This window comes from Aptenodytes forsteri, unplaced genomic scaffold, assembly GCF_000699145.1.
Source record: "Aptenodytes forsteri isolate BGI_AS27 unplaced genomic scaffold, ASM69914v1 Scaffold200, whole genome shotgun sequence".
In the NCBI taxonomy this organism is placed as follows: domain Eukaryota; kingdom Metazoa; phylum Chordata; class Aves; order Sphenisciformes; family Spheniscidae; genus Aptenodytes; species Aptenodytes forsteri.
Window position 1 is genome coordinate 3,058,630 of NW_008796187.1, and position 13,028 is coordinate 3,071,657.

Below are 13,028 nucleotides of genomic sequence, written 5' to 3' on the forward strand. Positions count from 1 at the left end.
CCCATTTTATACTTAAATCTCACTAATGCTTTTACTTGGGAAAAAGCCACAAATCTCATTCTTTCTGTATCTTAAAACTCATTTCTTATCACCACTGGAAAAGAGACAAAACACAAACCACATCACCACTGCACGAGAGCTCTTCGTAAGACTGGTTTTAATTTCATTATTTTCCTTCTCTTTCAGGATTAAAGAGACCAGGAAATCAGAAAAAAGCTAAGGTATTTTAGGCATTTTCACTTGCTTTCAAAAATCAATCCATCTCCTGCAGTCAGTAGTGCATGCCTCCATTAACCCTCCCTTCTCAGTGAGCACTCTAATTGGAAAAACAACAGTGTGTAACTAGCAGAGAATAAAAATAGTTTTTTAAAAGAAAAACATTTTTTGTTGAGCTTGGGATTTAAAAGATGAGCTGGGGGTGTTACACTTTTACCGAAAATAGCACAGTGATTGAGCAGAATAAACACACTATCCCAAAAAATGGTCACACTGTGGTTTGAAAAGCTATGATATACCAAATTATAAAGACTATCTCATAACTTTAATCTGCAAAAAAGTACTTAAAATAGAGACATACCTAATACACACCATGAACTTGTACCATGATTGAATTTGACTTTAGACAGTGAGAACATGACACTGTCGCAAAGTACCCTGCGCTTCTAGTAAAAACATGAAGAAGTAAGTCTCCATGACTAGTTTTGTTTTTACAAATGATCTGAGAACACAAGGCCATATCTTACTCCTCCCCTTACGAATGAGGTAAGAAAGAATACAGTTGTGTTTTTTTTCTGAGAACTGAGAACTTAATAAAAAATATCTTATTAAAATCACTGACTTCACTCACTCCATGTCATAAAAGAGTCTAAACCATTTATATTCCTGTAAAAAGGCACACTCACGCAGGGAGTTATTAGCTATGATATCCTTAAATTAAATTTGACAGGCTTATACTGTAAAAGTTACCTCTATTAAAGGCACAGTGCCAGATCACAGGCTATACCAGCATCCTCAACAGACATACCTAAGGGAAAGGTAGGAGAGAGGTATTTGCTACCAATGCAGCGAGGACTGTCACTGAGCTGGCATGCTGGGGGAAGATTTACACCACACTTGTCAGAATTCACTTTCCCAAAGAGTCAGGAAAACAAAAAGAAAGAGCCTTCAATTCTTTCAGTTAAAAAAAACAAACAAAAACCAAAAACCCCAAGACTGACTCGGGGAAGCCAGCACCACGCTGCCTGTCAGCCCTGCCGGCGCACTCTCAGAGAAAGGCAGCAGAGCTGGCGACAGCAAGGCAGTGATTCAGCCACCAGTGGCGAGCACTGGCTGAGCCTGGGCTAGGTATGCCCCGGGGCGCACGGCTCCCAGCTCCACTGCTGGCCGGGTTGTGCTCACCGGGCACCCACGCCTCCGCCACGCTACGCAGACATCCCCTGAGACTGAGACTTGCAGAGACTGTACTTTGAGTCCCTTAAAGATCTCTACGCTTTTGTTTTGCTTCATTCAACAGGAACAAAACTACCTAGAAGTGAGGAGGGTTCACCTGAACTGGCTGTCTCCATGGCAAACGTGCTACAGAGGCACTGCTGTCAGCAGCGTCAACATGAGCCGCCTATACCACCTGGCTTTAGGTCTAGGCATCAGGCTCTGGCCCTCTTCTCTTCAGCATCACTGACAAAACCCCTCCCCAAGGCATAATTTTTTTCTGTTCAAGTGTTATTTAAAAAGAAAGGATTTTATCCGCTACACTGGACGTTTTGCAGAGCCCCATTATTAGGTAACTCCTTAGTGTCCACTCCAGCCCCAGGAAGCTACACACGGCTCATCTCAAAGTCCCACAGAGAAGAAATGCGGAGAACTGGAAAGGAGCTATTGCAGCACTGGAGATCATGCACTTCAATTCATCTGTAACTCCACCATGCGGGATTGCCCCACTACGTAACATGACACAAACAGAAGAGTTTAAACCTCTATTCGCCTCCCTTGAATTGGTCCTGTATCTGCCCCCGGATCCCAAAGAACAGCTTACAGCAATGAATATCTATACGCAAAACACAGAAGAGACAGTTCACATGAGGAAAAATACAGCAGCAATGGGGGAAGCAAAATCTCCTTTACACAAGAGATTACTCAGGCTTTCTCTGTGCATTGCCCAAAGCCATTGGGAGGTAGTCAAACTACCTCAAATTGACTTCATCTGCCTACGTGGCCCGGCACAATGCTATGCTGAGTTGCCAGCCCGAGTCCTGCACAAGCAGCAGTGCTGCCAGCATGATGCCTGGTCTCTCGTGGAGCAGAGAAGCCCTGGAGCAGCATGGTGCAGCCTTCCCTCTGCCAGGACAGAGCACACGGGGCTGGCCCAAGGGGCAGCAACTGGGGAAAACTGACTTCATGGAGATTGAGTTCAGTTCCATAGAGTGCAGGAAATTGAGCAAAGCAGTGAAAAATAAAAGAAGGCAAGGATGGAGGAAGACAATTAAAAAGGAAGGGAAAAGTAAAGTATGGCGAAAAAAAAAGAGGGGGACCAATAAGCAGTATCAGACAGACAAAACCTTGAACACTGATTAAAAAGTTACTAACCTTTAAGCACAAGTAGATGCAAGAACACTGAATTCAAGTGGAAAAGGTTCAGCTTAATTTGTTCTTAAAGGTAATTTGCAAATTAAGATCAGGCTAATTGCCCTTGTTTGCTTCTGAGAACCAAAGCGAGACTGTCAGAGAAGTGAGAATCAGGAACTGGCATCAGAAAAAGGAAGATATAAAACTAGTTCATTTGAATGAGACTAGCAAAAAGACTGAGGCAACAGCCCTCTGCGTGTAGGCCAGTGGACCTGAAGGGCAACCAAAACCTTGCATATCAACATTTTGAGGGATCTCTACATATTCTTACCTGCTGGCTCACTAAGAGAAGATTTCCAAGGCCATAAGTGACAACTCAGAGCCACAGCCAACTGGGAAGCATGTTGGCACATTAACCATTTGCAAACACAAGAAATGCGTATCTCCGAATCCATGCTTCTGAAAACCTGTCCCCTAATGGAGACTTTGTGAGAGCAAATCAGCTATCAGTTAGGTGCCCGTATGTTACCACCTTGCAATGATTTATAGCTGCCATTTATGATTTTCAGAAAGGTCCATTTTTATGATTACCCTGCCAAAAGACATGAAGTGACAACTTAAGAGAATGATAACAGCAAACAATCTTTTTCCTTCATGTATAGTCCACTTCTACAGAAATGCAGCCCACTATTCTAATGTCACTTGTTCCAGAAGTCCTCCCCCACGTATTTACCATTTTTAAATTTTGAAAGCAGCATTTCCCAGTTCGCTAGCTCCCACCTGAGAAAGAATTATTCCCTCACTTCCTAACATATAACTAAGGAAAAATGAAAGATGAGCTCAACTTACCATCAAGCAACATACCCACTAGCTTCACATTCCTTCCCTCACCTCTACCTTTGCTATACAGCTTTTCGTAGAGGAAGAGAGCATACAGGCATAACATATTTGCATGGAGCAGACAACTCAAGGAAGTTAAGAAAATCACCTGCATCTTGCTGAGCTCCTTCTTCTTCCTACAGCTACTGACCTACTGCTGGAGAAAAAGGTAACCTCTATAAATACACGACACATTTGGCATAGGCCGCTGCTGGAAATCAAGGCAGAGATAAGCAATGCCTGAAAAGACTTTATTTTCTTTAACCACAGCCAATTGGCTTTTGCAGGAGACCACTAACTAGAAAAAAAATCCTGTAAGAGACTGAAAGGGACAGACTGGGAAAGAAAACACAGAGGGGAGAGAATGACAAAAAAACAATTAGGGGAAGCCTCCAGCAGATAGCAGGGGGCATCACACTAGCAACCTGAGAAGATGGAGGAGTTTCCTAAGATAACAGAATCAAGGCAGGCTGAGATAGTGAGAAGTACTGAATATCCCACTAGAGACGAGAGAAAAAGGTAGATGAAACTTTGGGGAAAGCAAAGGGACACGGGTGTAAAGTAAAGAATAAAACAGAGAAGGAGAGCTTACAAAAAAGAAGATGAAAATCAATGTGAGACCATATGAAATTAATTGAAATTCGTCTAGAAAGCAGAACAGTTATGATTTCCCCTAAGGGATTAATATCTCTGTTTCTCTTGATAGAAGTTCACATGCAAAGACTATTTATTATTGTTGCCTAAAAATTCCAGCAAAGTAAAGTACAAGGATTCTCAAGTCTAAAGCATCCATGGGAAATTTCTCTTCCTGACAGCTAAAATCAACCAAATTGGTACGTTTCAAATATCATAACATGACGAAAAAGAACAGCATGAAGTGGCTCAGGTATTTTTTTTTCCATCACTTTTATTCTACCATCAAAGCCATGTAAAATGACTGAAAAACATTCTCCAAAAAACAACCGAGTTAAGAATTTTTTTGGGCCCCACAGGGATTCCCAGCAACTCAGAGCTGTTTGTGGAATGCAGCCGCGCTGGGAGGCTTCATCTCTTCGCCAAGCAGGAGCAGAGGGATCCCATCAGATACTCATTCTCCACAGATAATGTTACCTGCAATAAGATCAATCAGAAAATGATCTCCCGAGAGAAGTATCCTGCCATTAACTTGAGTGAATCTGGATGTTATCATACGTTAAAGAGTGGAAAATTTCCATGGAACTTAAAGACCTAGGGCTTAAAGTCCACTTAGATCCCTGTAAACTGATTAAGTCCTTGATTAATGAAGAGAGAGGAATGATTTTGAAGGCCTCTAAGGTACGAATCACTCCCCTGCAGCTGAGAAAGAGAGCAGCCCAGAGTTACAGCAAACACTAAGAGCCCAACTGGAACGTACTGCTTTGAAAGAGGCGATTAATAGACCTCGACTGCAAGGTCAGCCACCCTCCTGGTTCCTCCCGTCGTACAGGCTCCCCTCCCAAACCTTCCCCAACCACATGGGCAGCCAGAAGTCAGCGATCGTCCACGTAAGTGCAACATCTCTATGAAGAGAACCGGTGGTAAGGTCAGGGCCATGGAGATTTCTAGACACAGGCTCTTATTTCACGTGACTTAGTCTTTTAATTTTATGTCTGTGCAATGAGTGTTATTTTAGGCCCAAGCGAGCTTCTCCTTAAGTTAATGGATATGCACATACCATGATCAAAAAGCATGCCTGCTATTATCAGATCACATCTTCTCTCACATCTAGTTATGCAAAGCATGAACTCAGACCAAGTTAAGCATGGCACCAGGGAAAAACAATTTTAATGGTAAAGACTAAATGGAGTGGGCAGAAGAGATCAGAAATGTGAAGAGCAAGGATGAGGAAGGAACAGGAAACTCACACCTCTAGGTGGAATTCCACCAGCCCTGGTGAATGCCGAGGGGTGCGGAACAAGTTCCCCTTGATCATGTTTTGCAGAGACAGGTAAGGTACTTGTTTCCCTTCCTGAGCAGCCCAGGATGGACTCAGCTACCTAAAGGGTATCTTCCTTTATCCTCTTCCACCAATACTCAGGCAAGATAAAACTGATGGCACTCAAGCACTCGCAAAATAAAATGAGAGGAGTCTTCCAGAGAAGAAACGGGGAAGGAGGAAAAGTTACAAGCCACAAACAGAGGAAGACAGGTAAATTAGTAACTTCATTCCTCCTCTGCATAGGGCAAGATGTGTCTAATAAGACCCCTACTTGGTTATCAAATTTTTCCTCTTCTGAACTATAACAAATGCGTTCTGTGCCTCACTGAGCTCTCCTAATGAACACACACCTCTCTCACAAGAATATGGATAAATTATCTCGGTAATGTTTCTGGCTTGGTGTAATATGCTAATCTATAATGATAACAGAAATGTACATATCACTGTCATCTTCAAAGCACTGCGCAAATACTAATTAACTGATCAATGAACACTGCACCGGGGAGTGCTAACATGGGATTAATATGTTCATACGTACGTAGACGGCTGTTTATGGTCAGCATTTAATTTATGTGCCCGATTTCACCTTCCAAGAAAGGTTGCTCCCTTAAGGCAGGTCATCCGTCTGCCTGCAAGGGAAGGGTGAGAACCAGGAAGCAGCAGCTGACTCAGCGCCAGACCCCGCCTGACAGTGGAAAAAGCCATTTCAGAAAAGCCTGGAATGGTCCCAAAACCTCCCCGCCTCCCGAGCCAAGCAAAGACAGAGAGAAAACTTTACAACTTAGGCGGGATAACGCCGGAGGTGGCTGACATTTCAAGGAATAGCATACTAAATTGGAAAAGTAAACCTTGGGACACAAAGCAGGTCTGAGGCAACTCTGTGATAGTGGTGCTTAAAATTTCTTTTGCACTAGAGTATCTTGCAAGCACCCAGAGGAAGAGTGGAGACCGGCAGGAGCGCACCCAAGCGTTCCCCTCCCAAGCCATCCACCATCCCACGTGTTCAGGCTGTCAGAGCTGAGGAAATCCATTACCCATGCCACCACCTCAGCCAGCGTGCCAGATTTGTCATCATTTTGAGAACCTGATAATCTGGCTGATAGATCCTGAAAGACAACAGATACAGGCACTGCAGCGCTTTATCTCTATGGGTAAACAGCTCCTGTTATTACATCCCTATGAGCACATCTACAGCCTGAAGTGGACGATCCACAAGTGACCAAAGTCTTAAACCATGACGAGACCATGTTAATAAACCTCTAGATTGACAACCTGCATAGCAAACCAAGATTTTCTTCGTAATCCCATTAACTGACAGCTTTTCAGTTTAGCTTTCCCCAACCTGCCACAGCCATCTTCTATTTCCAACCACAACTTGCCTACCCATTTCTGAGGTCCAGTCTGAACAGACAGGCCACTCCACTGCCAAGCAGCTGTTTTGTAACGGCAAGGTAGCTGCATGGGATTGTTATCTAGCTGTAAAATCTTAGTCGGTGAAAGCTCCTGCAGACTCAACTACCAGAAAAAAACTCCAGCTTCTGTTCTAAATTGATCTCCTACATAACACACCCATTAGCAGAGTTTAACCATCAACAAATGGTACAGTTTAATTTGGTCTAAAGATAAGCTAAAGAAGTTAGGTGGGATGGCCATCACCATGAGGGATACGCTGTTACTCTTCAGAAAAAAAAAACCACAGTGACAACAACACAGACCCAGGCATCTTGGTACAATAACGTCCCCCAAATTGCTTTCATCTCCAGGCAGAGGTGCCCTGTGTTGTACATGCTGGGAAGAGAGGGCAAGTCTTTGATCATATCTCCCAGCTTTCCTTCCTCCAGCCCAGGAGGACAACTGCTTGCGAAGGGAACCTACACTCTCAACAACACAACTTTCCTGCTTCAAAAAGTGGACAGCCTTGAATTAGCTTTGACCCACACCTCTGAGAAGACGAATCTCATTGCAAGTAGCAAAGGCTTTTCCATGGCCTCCCTTGCTTCTGCAGAAAAAACAGTGCCCTGGCAGTACGGAAGACCTCAAAAGCTGAGAGTCGCTAGACTTTGTTACAGCCCAGCTTGATTTTCAGCTCTGAAGGTTACCACCCAAATCAACCACGTAAGTTCACAACAGTGTGATAAAGTAACAATAATTATTTTTGAAAAAATTAATATTTTGACAATGCATCAGAATTTGGCTTTTCTAATGCAGATGCTCCATGGCAAATACATCTAGGAATGGGTGAAAAAATGGCTGCTATTTTTCCGTAACTTGTGTTAGAAGATTTGCACTTTCAAATTTAAGTGGCAGAAGCTGGGTTTGTTCAGCAGTGAGCTTTAAAAGTACAGTTGTTGATGTTCCTCTCCTTATTTTGGTCTATCTGGTTTTGCCAATAGAATTCCCAGCGAGTGAGTGTAAACACCAGCTTATCCTAAAAGAGATGTTATATATTCATAAATAGATGGATAGATATGTAACCACCTAGGCAGCACACATAGCAGTGAGAGCTATGGAAATTCACTCTGAGACTTCACGTGCACACAGTCCAGACATCTCACCACCGCAGCACAGGCAAAGGTGGCAGCGAGAAACCCACTGCTTAGCCGTGACGCATGGGAAACGGCAGAAAGGCAAAACAGGATGAAAGACTTGTCAGACCCGTGAATGTAAATAAGCGCTGCTGTAAAGAACAACCCCTACACAAGTGCTGTTACATTAAATGCTAAATAGACCTCCTTGTAAAACTGCATGTAACTATCAATATTCCTGGCAGCATAGATCATATAAATACTTAGAAACAAAGGCCAGGCCTCACTGAAAACTCTCCAAATGTCTTTGGGTTAAGAAATATTGCAGCCATTTGTGCTGCAAGGTTGGACTCGCATTTAACAGTCAGGGATATCATATATCAAAGAGAGCTTCTTCCTTTAAAGAGCTGACTGCCTTTCTTAGAAAGCTACCAGAACTTCTTTCCACCTTTTTTTGGCAGTCGCACATCACCAAAAGTTATCATATGCAGACATTAGGCAACAGAGATAACACTCCATAACTCTCCATATACTGGACGGGGTCCTGGATAATAAGACCTACTGCAACTGGTCCAAATAGGGCTGGAGCTGTCAGAAGTTTCACTCTCGGGCTATGACCGCAGCTGATTCAACAAATTCAAAACCAGCTCCTTTTAGCAGAGCATCAATTATTCGATAACAAAAGTCAACATATCTCAGCCACCCCTTATCTGCAGCTAACTCTTGAACTACACTCTTACGTAAGGCTACAGCTTACTCATTGACTCGCCAGGTTTCACACGCTACATAAGAGCTTCCTCCAGAGGCTCCGGCGATACAGCGCCGTGCTCCGGCATCCCACGCTGCATTCCCGTGTACCAGGCACTCCCCGGGCATCTCTATCAGGAGCCCCCGCACAGGAGGGTGGCCACGGCGCGACCCTGACGCTGCCAAGGGGGTGTTTCTTCACGGGATGTGATCAAGGGACGCTCAAGGGAGTCCTCGGGGAAGGCACATCCTCCTCGCCGCAGCCTCACGGCGCGACCTCTCCGCTAGCCACGAGATAAGGAGCCCACTGCATGAACCCTCACTCCTTAGGTAAGGGAGCTGGTTAAGAAGGGGTCGTACTCACCAGTGGCTGCCCAGGAGAAGCCGTCCGTGCGGTCTGCAGAGCACCCCCTCCGCGTCTCGCTGAGCCTGTCAGCGTTTGCACTGACACCTTGAGCATCGCCTCCCTGACGGCTCGCTCAGCTCCCTCCCTCTCTCCTGCCTGCTGAGGGTTTAGCATCTCTCTTTGATGTTAGGCTCAGCCTTGGACAGGGTAGCCTGCACGGAGCCAGCCAGGAGACGTCTCTCCCAGTTGATGCTGCTATGTTCACTGCTACGGAGCTGGGTCCTACAGCCTGCACATACTCTCACTGCTTTTGCTTTTTTTGGTTTTGTTTTGTTTTGTTTTGTTTTAAATATAACAACCTTTTTACCCTTCAATTTAAATCTGTGTATTTAGGGATGCATTAGCACTAAACTGCAGCACGGAAATCCAGTCACGCCTACAATTTTAGACATCTCTCCAGAGGAATCACATGAACTTGTTAACTACGTAAAATCAGTGCAAACTAAATCGGATTTTCCTTCTACCTTATAAAATGCAGTGGTGCCTCAGGTGACCTCATGCACCTACATTACAGAAAGACAAGTGCTAACATATACTTCAAAACATTGGAGAAAAAAGCTATCCTATCATAATTATGAGCTGAGTCCCAGCCAGGCCAGCTTCCCTTTCAAAGGCAGAATTTTGCCCACTAAATTTAATGTTTATGGACAATTTTGCACATGGAGCCTCCTATCGTTACAGCTGAGCACCTGCTTTCCTTGAAGAACCACAGAGAACCATTCACTGGAAAACGTGGACCATAACCTATTCTGTTCAATTTCCCAAATGACAGTTTTCCGCCTTCAATAATGTTGAAGACGGGAGTGCTGCTTTTTGACAATAAAATATTATCATCAATCACAAAAACTGAGCTTCAGTTCAACTCCTTTGGTCTGTAATTCTGTCAGTATGAAGGCAGAAAAATCTGCTATCCTAGTAGCTATTTCTAGCCATTTAGTAGGAATTCACTTTCAAGACAAATGTGAATAACTTCCTGCCTGATCTTGGGGGGGGGAGAAAGGGAAAAGAGAGAGAGAGAGAGAGAGAGAGAGAGAGAGAGAGAGAACACAGTGCTTTTCCTTTATGTTTCCTAAGACAAAACACTTGTGTAATATCCATGCCCAAAAGGTTTTTAACTAGCACTAGCTTAGGTCACTAAATTAACCTGGATAAGACTTATCCGAATACCCTCATGTATTCTCATCTCAACCTTCCAGTTTTACTGATGCTGCCAGTGATGACCGATTATTCTGACGAACTGCAAGTAACTTCCTTTTGCTTTCAAATTATACCAACATTTCTTTAGGTGAGAAGCTTCAGTTTGTCTAAAGAAAAGTCTGAAGTCGTTGGCTAAACGAAACACTAATACTCCAGTCACTCAGTAAATCTTGAAGTTTGGTTGTTCAGACCATTTACAAATGTGTGCTGCACACCTACACCTGCCGTCAGCATCAGCATGCTCCAGCTGAGCGCCCCAGAATCAGAAGCCCAAGAATTGTATCAAAAAGCAATAGCATATCCAGTTTTGGGGGGGTGGTGTCAAATAAATACCTGCATGCTCTCCCATGTCAGAGCATAGTCCGCAGTATTAAGCGGGAGGCTTATCTGAAACAGTTAAATACAGCTGAGGGGAGATACCATACCTTCAAAGGTATGGGAGGTTTGCATACTGTGTATGTAATCACTTGCTGACCGTCACATTTTCTCAAGACATTTTTCTATATTTCAAAACAATATAAGCATAAAAATGTTGGTATTTTCTGTTACGTACAGTTCTTCATGTCACAGGTACCCTTACCTGTTCCCTAGGAAATCAAGTATCTTCCTTTCACCTACACACTAACAATTCAGTGGTGCTGAAAGATTTCCATTTTGTATGACTTAAAGAGCAGAAACAATGCACATCGATCAAGTACAAGAAGTTCTGCTGGTGTTCCTCTACTAACGCAGTGCTAATTGGCAGTCATGGGATGCTGGATTAGGGCAGTCAGATGCAGTGGAGTGGAAGAGATGAGAGCCAGCCTGCAAGAAGTCCAGAAGGAACTGAAGAAAAATCACTCTGGGTAGCTGACTCAATACATTTAACATGAAAACAAGAAGGGAGATGGGTAGCAGTCGGAATAGCACAGAGATTCAAGATGCAACATGCTTCTTAAGATGAGAGAGATGAAAGCAGGTTTGTATCACTACGGGAGAGATGGCGAGGTGTAAAGGAGAATATTGCAGCAGGGTGACCCGGAGGGAGCCTGAAGGAGTCAGCGTAAAAGAGGTTTGGAGATGGGGTTGTGTCACCGGGACAAGTGAATGAGTTAAAGAAAAACGATGAGCTGTCTCAACATCTAGGGAAGGATGCAGGAGGAGAGGGTTGTAGGAGGAAGAGAAGATTGGACAGGATGCTATGGGGAAGAAGTTCATGTCACACATTTCAAACTTTGCAAATTTCTTTTGGGGTAAAAAAACTGGCCACTAGCACACAAGTATTTAAAGAGAGAGCTTTCTGCCAGTCTTCCCTTTACTTCTAATATTTCAGTTATCTGTCTCATCTCACATAAATCCACAAAATGGCAAGAAGGTAGTAACTAGTCCTCTACTGAGTTTAAAAATGCATCAAATTGGTAGCAAATGTTTATTACTTTCTCATCCGTGCAAAAAAATGTGCATTGCTTCATGCACTGCTTCTCAGCAACTCAAGAGCAGTGAACTTATTCCAGTTAAATACCTCAGTGTCATTCACTTGAAAACCTGCTCTTAGTTCAGTCATAATTTTTAGTAAGCAGACAGTATGAAATTATTATGAATTGTATCGAAGGTAACTTCGTTTTTTTGAACTGCAAAATGAAACACAGGATTCAAACCTACAAACCTGGGAGCTCTGGTTACTAGCTGCTAATGCTCAAAATACTAGCAAGGACATCTGTAACATAAATCTTTCCTCTAAAGAGCTAGGTAAACATGTTTGGTTCATGAAAGCAGGGGTTTAACACTGGTGTAAAAAATGCATAACCTTGTATTTAAGATTCCATAATTGTTCATATTTATGTTTCATTTTATAAAGATGCTTAATGGTTTAATACTTACTTTTTAATTCAAATCAGTAACCTTAACTCTACCTTTAATTAATTAATTCTGATCTTACATAGAGAACCCAAGGGGGAGGCAAAGTGCTATATAAGTGACCCTTTGCAGCCTAAGACTTCCAGCAAGATTTCAAAAAACAGAGCATTAGTCAAACTGTCTTCCCCTGAAATTCAGCTGTAAAACGCCCCCAAATTTCACTAGTAAAACTGAAACCATCATTAAATTTAAATACGTAACCTTAAATTGGCAAATGAAAGCTCAGGTTAAGATACTTTTTGTATCTTAAGTGAGTGTCTGTATCCTCTGGGACATGATGTCTGGTTTCTGCTCTGCTATCATTCCTCTCAGATGTTAGCAGCCAACTGGGTGCTAAAAAAATTACGAGGGTTAAATTCTCTCCCTAGACAGTAGTTATTGGAGCACGTCTATGCCAGGGCTGGTTCCGCAACACTGCTGCAGGGAGGGCCAGCAGAATTCCCCTCCTGCCACAAGTTTTCATCATCTTTCATTTGCTCTATAATGCATCATCGTTCCTACATTAAAAAATAATTCCACAGTAACCAAAGGGAATTTAAAAAACTTTGCAAAAAAATAATCATGGTGGGAGGAAGGGAGAGGATGAGAAGAAAGGAAGTTACGAGATAAAGAAGGCTCAGCCCAGTGACATCCATATCTAACAAAATTTCTTCAGGCAGAACAAGGAATGCATTTTTCCCTTGCAAAGTATACTTTCCAGAGATGCTTGAATCCTTGCTTTCCGGTGTGTAAATAGTTTCTTTTCCGCTGTCTCCATAAAGATCATGCAGACTCGCAAATGCGGCTGAGCTGGGCAAACGAAGAGCCGTTTCTCAGCTGAACTCATAAATTACTTATTGTTTTAATATACTGGAAAATT